A 7,507-nucleotide genomic window follows, 5' to 3' on the forward strand; every position below is an offset into this window, starting at 1 on the left:
ACAACTACTGGATCACTATGATATGGCCTTGGATGCACTGGAAGAAAATCAGAATGCAGATGTAATATACACAGACTTTGCAAAAGCATTTGACAAATGCGATCATGGCGTAATAGCCCATAAAATACGTGCTAAAGGAATAACTGGAAAAGTGGGGAGATGGATCTTCAACTCCCTAACCAATCGTACACAAAGAGTAGTGGTCAACAGAGTTAAATCGGAGGCTGCCATAGTGAAGAGCTCTGTTCCACACGGCACAGTACTCGCCCCCATCTTATTCCTCATCCTCATATCAGACATAGACAGAGATATACATCACAGCACCGTATCATCCTTTGCGGATGATACTAGGATCTGCATGAGGCTGTCATCTGCTGAGGACGCGGTTAACCTCCAAGAAGATATAAACAAAGTTTTCCAGTGGGCAACGGTAAACAATATGATGTTCATTGAGGACAAATTTCAACTACTCCATTATGGAAAACTGGAGAAGATAATAACTAGAACAGAGTATACTACAGACTCTGGTCATACAATAGAGCGGAAAAATAATGTAAGGGACCTGGGAGTAGTAATGTCTGAGGATCTCACTTTCAAGGATCACAACAGTGCCACGATCGCACGTGCAAAGAAAATGATAGGATGGTGAAATCGCAGATCTAGAGTGTACAGAGATCCTTTACTGCACGTATAAGTTCTGTCAAGCACCTTAACTACTGGGAACGCTTGGAAGCACTTGACTTGTACTCGTTGGAACGCAGGAGGGAGAGATATATCATAATCTACACTTGGAAAATCTTGGAAGGAATGGTTCCAAATCTGCACACAGAAATCACTCCCTACGAAAGTAAAAGACTGTGCAGGCGATGCAAAATACCCCCAATAAAAAGTAGGGGCGCCATTGGTACACTAAGGGAAAACACCATAAGTGTCCGGGGCCCAAGACTGTTCAACAGCCTCTCATCAAGCATTAGGGGAATTGCCAATAAACCCCTGGCTGCCTTCGAGAGAGAGCTGGACAGATACCTAAAGTCAGTGCCGGATCAGCCGGGCTATGGCTCGTACGTTGGACTGCGTGTGGCCAGCAGTAACAGCCTAGTTGATCAGGCCCTGGTCCATCGGGAGGCCTGGTCATGGACCGGGCCGCGGGGGCGTTGACCCCCGGAATAACCTCCAGGTATGCGCCAAGCCTGTCGACCGTGTTGTGTTCTCTGTTCAAGGAATCTGTTTTCGTGAACTGTGAGTTGCATATCTGCATATGTGGTGATAGTAGTTGTATGTATGGTATGTTGTTTGTGTAGAATATGCAGAGTAGGAGAGAGCACAGAGCCTTGTAGAACTCCTGCGTGAAGGGCAAAGTAGTCAAAGAAGCAGTTTCTGAACTTCATACACACCTTAGGTCATCAAGGAAGTTGTAAAGCAATTTTGTCATGTTGGCAGGAAGATCGAGAGAATTACAAAGCTTTTACCTTAGAGCGTTTTTGCCAGGCAGTGTTGAAAGCCTCTTTGAGCCAGGATCGTTTGGTGCTGCTTGCCTATCAACCAGGTTATTGCTGCTGCTGGTCTGCTGACCCATATATCCATCACAACCTCGTTGAAGATACTTGTCCAGTTACATCTCCAACACGTCTACGCTTGCTCCAGTAGTGTTTCTGATATCTTCTGAGAAGATGTTGAATAGTCTAGGGCCACGAACATTGATACGGTATTCCTTTACTATGCCTACTGTACCCCTGCTTTTCACTGGGTTTATTTTGCACTTCGTTCCCTATTTCTCACTCCAGTATGTTATGGCAGTGTGAAGAGTTCGAACAAGGCCTTCAGTCCTTTCCAGGTATATATCATCATCTCTCTCTCCATATATATTTAGGATTAAGGCGTTCCCGGTAGTTTAACCCTTAAACGGTCCAAACAGATCGACGTTCAAATTCGTAGTGCTACAAAAGTAGATCTACTTTTTTTTTTTACATATTTTCAAATATAACAAAAATATGTAGATAAAAGTTTTTTTTTACACGTTTTCACATGTAAAACAAAAAAAAAATTATTTTTTTTTACATACTTTCAGATGTTGAAAAAACGTATATATACGTTTGGACCATTTAAGGGTTAAATTCTTTATTAACTCTATGCAAACCGTAAATGATCTCTGTTCCAGCTCTGATATTTCTCCTGCCCTGAATGGGACTGTCAACACTGAGCAATATTCCAAATGAGAGAGCACAAGCAATTTGAAGTGTCACCAGTGGCATTAAATCCCTTGTTTTGTAAGTTCTCATTATCCACACCGTCTTCCTGGCGGTTCTGGTTTTGGTCCTATTGTGCTCTTTTAAGGAAAAGTCAGCTGACGTAATTACTCCCAGGTCTTCCACGTGTTTCGCTCTATTTTACTATCATTTTGGGTTTTGTATAGTGTCCCTTTTGAGTTAATTTTTTTCCTACCTAAGCAGCTGTAACTTATCCCCAATGAATGTCATATTGTTCTCCACTGCCTAGTGATTTGTCTCAAAGTGAGTCCGGAGTTCTGAGTTCACAAGTCTCCCAAAAAGTCTTCCCGAGGATTTTCGGCCTGTAGTTCTTCGGGTTGGTCAAGTGTTTTGTGTGGTTGTGGGATGAGCTAAGCAGCAGCAAACTTAAAGAGTGGGAAAAACAGCCAGAGGCAAGAGAGGCGTTGAAGAGGTCAGTGAGGGCAGTAGAAACAGAATGTGGGAGGTGTCTAAGTATAGAGTGGGAGAGAGCTCAGATACTCCAAATGCCTTCACGAGAAGGCGGGCGAGAAGAGACTTTACGTCAAGTGTGAAAGGTGTGGTGTGTGTGTTTTGAGTGTGTGTGTGCGTGTGCTTTGAGTGTGTGTGTGTGTGTGTGTGTTTTGAGTGTGTGTGTTTTGAGTGTGTGTGTTTTGAGTGTGTGTGTGTGTTTTGAGTGTGTGTGTGTGTTTTGAGTGTGTGTGTGTGTGTGTGTGTGTGTGTGTATGTGTGTGTGTGTGTGTGTGTGTGTGTGTGTGTGTGTGTGTGTGTGTGTATGTGTGTGTGTGTGTGTGTGTGTTTGTGTGTGTGTGTGTGTGTGTGTGTGTGTGTTTCGAGTGTGTGTGTGTTTCGAGTGTGTGTATGTGTGTTTTGAGTGTGTGTATGTGTGTGTTGAGTGTGTGTGTTGAGTGTGTGTGTGTGTGTGTGTTGAGTGTGCGCGTGTTGAGTGTGTGTGTGTGTGTGTGTGTGTGTGTGTGTGTGTGTGTGTGTGTGTGTGTGTGTGTGTGTGTGTGTGTGTGTGTGTCCAGAGTAATGACAGGGTCTGGACGGTGACGAGGTGCTCTATGTATTGTGCTGAATTGTGCCTGGGTCTGGTGTGGGGGGGGGGTGGAATAAGTTTTCCCAGATGTCCTTGAAGATGGGTACGACCTCTGGTGGGTCAGAAATATGTCTCCTGTTGTGAGTGATGCCTTGGAACCTGTGTTGTGTTTGGGGTTGCCGTCCTTATCAGGATGAAACGCCAAAATGTCTTGAGATTCCTAATGCGGTGTTCGTCTGTGAAATATATGATGGATAACTAGTGTCGGTTGTGGTCCTCCAAGCTGCGTGTGATTTGCATTAGTAAGTTGGAGATATCCCATTGTATTTGTGTGAGTGTGCTGGTTTGACGCGAAGTGGCGACGGCAGCAGAGACGCTTAGTCCCCTCGGATGGGCGGAAGGCCTAAGTGTACCCTGTAGTGTCTCTTGGGCACTACTTTCTCAGCAGCCTGTGAAATTACGTGTAATTAGGCGTGTGCGAGTGCACGCAAGCCCGCGCCCGCGCACACATCTGCTCTGACGTTTAACTTTGTGTTAAGCGAAATTAACCCATCCAATAAACCATGCGGCCCGGCCTGGGACCGGGCCGCAGGGGCACCTACAAATGCGACTACAGATAGCCTACAATATAAGCAGCAGCAGTGCAGCAGACTCACTGATCCTTGCTAGGTAAGTCCACGTCACACCCACTTAAGAAGGAAGGAGCTACTGGCCCAAGGTACACATAACATGAATGTTTATAGAGATATATTATTTTATCAAAATTACACAAACACCGGTGAATCCAATCCCGGTATAAATTAGCGATGGTTGCTGAACTCGATCCCCCACCCCTTACCTTCAAGTGCCCTTGCATATACCGTCTTTCCTCGCTCCCGCAAGTACCGGCACCTGTGTGACAAATGGTTTAGAAAACCGACAAACTGAAGAATGAGAGACTTGTGCAACACTGATGAAGCCACTGTGTGGTGAAACGTTTCCTTAATAGAGGTTCCCATGTGTTGTTTGTCTCATCCTCCACCGGCACCAGTGAGTGACTCATCCTATGACAAACATTAGTTTACTGTTTACTGAGAGGAAAACAAGAGGAAGCCTAAAATGTTACTAAAGACTTGTTATATATGTATGGAGAAACGCAAATTTTGGAAATCATAAAACGCTTGGTGAATGGAAAGTAATGATACCTGATCCACGAGGAGGGTAATTAAGAGTTTCTTGGGTCAAAAGCTTTCTCTAGCATCAGGATATACCCCGTAAAGCGTGGCAGAGAAGAGGAAAATTGATGATAGGCTTGATAAGGGAGGGGGAGGTAGTGGTATTCTCCCTGGAGAATACCACCTCCAAACAACACCCACCCAGCAAGTAACCCTTGTTGTTCTGCAGGTGCCACTCCCGGGTAGCCCACCACCACCTGGTCCACCCTTGCCTCGCCTGGTCCCCCACCATCTGGGTAACAAGCACACCACCACAAGAGGGCAGCACACCTAGCAGCACCTTGGCCTCCACCAATTGGGACGCCAGACATCCTAGCCGACGTTTGTAAATACCTGGGATTAGTCCCTGGTGGCACCAGGTGCCTGGCACTCGGGCGCCGACCACACCAAGACCTCGCTACCATGCACAACTGTAAGCTTCCTCCACACAGTCATCCCCAGCCAGAATGAGGCATCAGACCTTAGTGCAGCTGATGTCAGGTCTACAGAGGAAGTTAAACCAACCTTCAAAACAATGATGAGGTATGAGGTACGAGTAGCAGCAGCGAGGCCACCAACCAGACGAGCCGCTTGCCACCCCCTGCTAATTCTGGCTGGGATGCGGCTGTGGCCACTATAATTAGGAGACAGGAAGGGCGGCCTCGTGTGGACACTCGTCTTACTAAAAATTGTATTTCTGTCACCCACTCATTTGTTAGTCCCGTGACTGTTATGGTGGTCTGATGTTCACAGCCTGCTGCCTCAACCACACCAAGCCCACCAGAGACCCAACCACTCCATCATCATCTGCCCCTTTGCGTCTACGTACCCAGCAACCCAATGACCAGATGCCCGACCCTCTCCTTCCCACTACCTGGGAAAATGGCTACCTACCTGGAGGGTATTCCGGGGATCAACGCCCCCGCGGCCCGGTCCACGATCAGGCCTCCCAGTGGATAGGGCCTGATCAACTAGGCTGTTACTGCTGGCCGCACATAGTCCCACGTACGAACCACAGCCCGGCTGATCTGGCTCCCTCTTGAAGACAACCAGGGGTCTATTGGTAATTTCCCTTATGGCTGGTGGGAGGCTGTTGAACAGTCTTGGGCCAAGGACACTTATTGTGTTTTCTCTTAGTGTACTAATAGTGCCGTTGCTGCTCACGTGAGGTATGTTGCATAGCCTGCTAAGTCTTTTGCTTCCGTAGGGAGTGATTTCTGTGTGTAGATTAGGGACCAGTCCCTTCAGGATCTTCCAAGTGTAAGTTATGGTACGTCTCTCTCGGCTGCGCTCTAGTGAGGCGTTCCCAGTAGTTAAGGTGTTTTATGGAACTTAGACGTGCAGTAAACGTTCTCTGTACATTGTCTAGATCTGCGATTTCACCTGCCTTGAATGGAGATGTTAATGTACAGTAGTATTCCAGCCTAGAGAGAACAAGTGATTTTGTCATTTCCCTCGTAGATGTGATAGTGACACTTATGATCCTTGAAGGTGAGAACCTCAGACATTAACACTCAGATCCCTCACATTACTTTTCCGCTCTATTGTGTGATTAGAGTATGTAGTATACTCAGTTCTAGTTATTATTTCCTCCAGTTTTCCATAACGGAGAAGTTGGAATTTGTCTTCACCGAACATATTGTTCTACGTTGCCCATTGGAAAACTTGGTTTACGTATATCTTCTTGGAGATTTGCCGTTTCCTTAATGGATGACACTCATGCAGATCCTAGTATTGTCTTCAAAGGATGATACAGTGCTATGGTTTACATCTATGTCTGATATGACGTTGAGGAGCAGGATAGGGGGCAAGTACAAGTACTGTGCCTTGTGGAACTTCTTTACCATGGCAGTTTCAGATTTAATTCTGTTTACCGCTACTCTTGGTGTTCAACTGGTTAGAGAGTTGAAGATCCATCTGCCTACTTTGCCAATTATCTCTTAAGCACGCATTTTGTGCACTATTACACCATGATCGCACTTGTCGAAAGCTTTTGCAAAATCTGTGTATGTTACATCTGCATTCTGTTTGTTTCCCAATGCATCCAAGACCTTATCATAGCGGTCCAATAGTGCAAGAGGCAGGAGCGACCTGGTCTTAATTCATGTTGCCTTGGATTGTGTATTATAATAATAATGGAGAAGCGCTAAACCCGTAGGATTCCTGGATTGTGTAATTGTTGGGAATCCAAGTGGTTTACTATACTACTTCTTAGAACTCTTTCAAAGGTGTTTATGATGTAGGATGTTAGAGCTACTGGTTTATAGTTCTTAGTTATTGCTTTGTTGCCACCTTTATGAAGTGGGGCTATATCCATTGTTTTTAGTGACTGTGGAATCTCACCTGTGCCTATGCTCCTTCTCCATAGCCTGCGAGAGGTTTCTTGCAGTTCTTAACACAGTTCCACAAGTCTGGGCCTGGGGCGGAGTGCCTGGGCATGTTGTCAATGGCCTTTCTCAAAGTCTAGTGGAGTTAGGGTTATGTCAGAAATCTGGCATACATTTACAGGGTTTTGAGGTTCATTCATGAAAAAATTATTTAGATTGTCTATCTTTAGACTGATTAGTGGTTCGCTAAACACAGAATCGTATTGAGATTTCAGCATCTCACTCATTTCTATTTTCATAAATGGCTGTGTTCTGAAGTTTACATTTGCCAAGTTGGTATTTTTTTTTACCTCTCCCTGCAGGGCCACTAATACCTGAACACAGGACCCATAAGAACAACACTGGACTGATTTCAAGGTAATGCGTATTCTGTCAGGCAACCAACGCTGCCAGACATCTCGCCTCTTATTTTTTAACCTGCTTATTTATCAAATAAAAACATTTAAGAGTTTATGTAGCTTACTCTTTCTGAAAACGAAAAAAAAATGACGCTGGATAATGCGCACGTACAATAGGGGTATCTCCTTGTTGTATTATGCAGATTACCTATGTATAGTAATTAAAATATTTCAGTTCTTGAGAATGTATCTTGTGCTATGTATATCCGAAATATACCTGGATAGGGCTTCGGGGGGTCAACGC

General features: G+C 45.2%; 1 protein-coding gene across 2 annotated transcripts in view; it reads right to left on the reverse strand.

Annotated features, from left to right (window-relative positions):
- Positions 1-7,507, reverse strand: part of Imp (IGF-II mRNA-binding protein) — a 549,054-nt gene that overhangs the window by 441,251 nt on the left and 100,296 nt on the right. The gene's annotated exons all lie outside the window — the stretch shown is intronic.

Source organism: Cherax quadricarinatus, chromosome 46 (genome assembly GCF_038502225.1).
Source record: "Cherax quadricarinatus isolate ZL_2023a chromosome 46, ASM3850222v1, whole genome shotgun sequence".
NCBI classification, from domain to species: Eukaryota; Metazoa; Arthropoda; class Malacostraca; order Decapoda; family Parastacidae; genus Cherax; species Cherax quadricarinatus.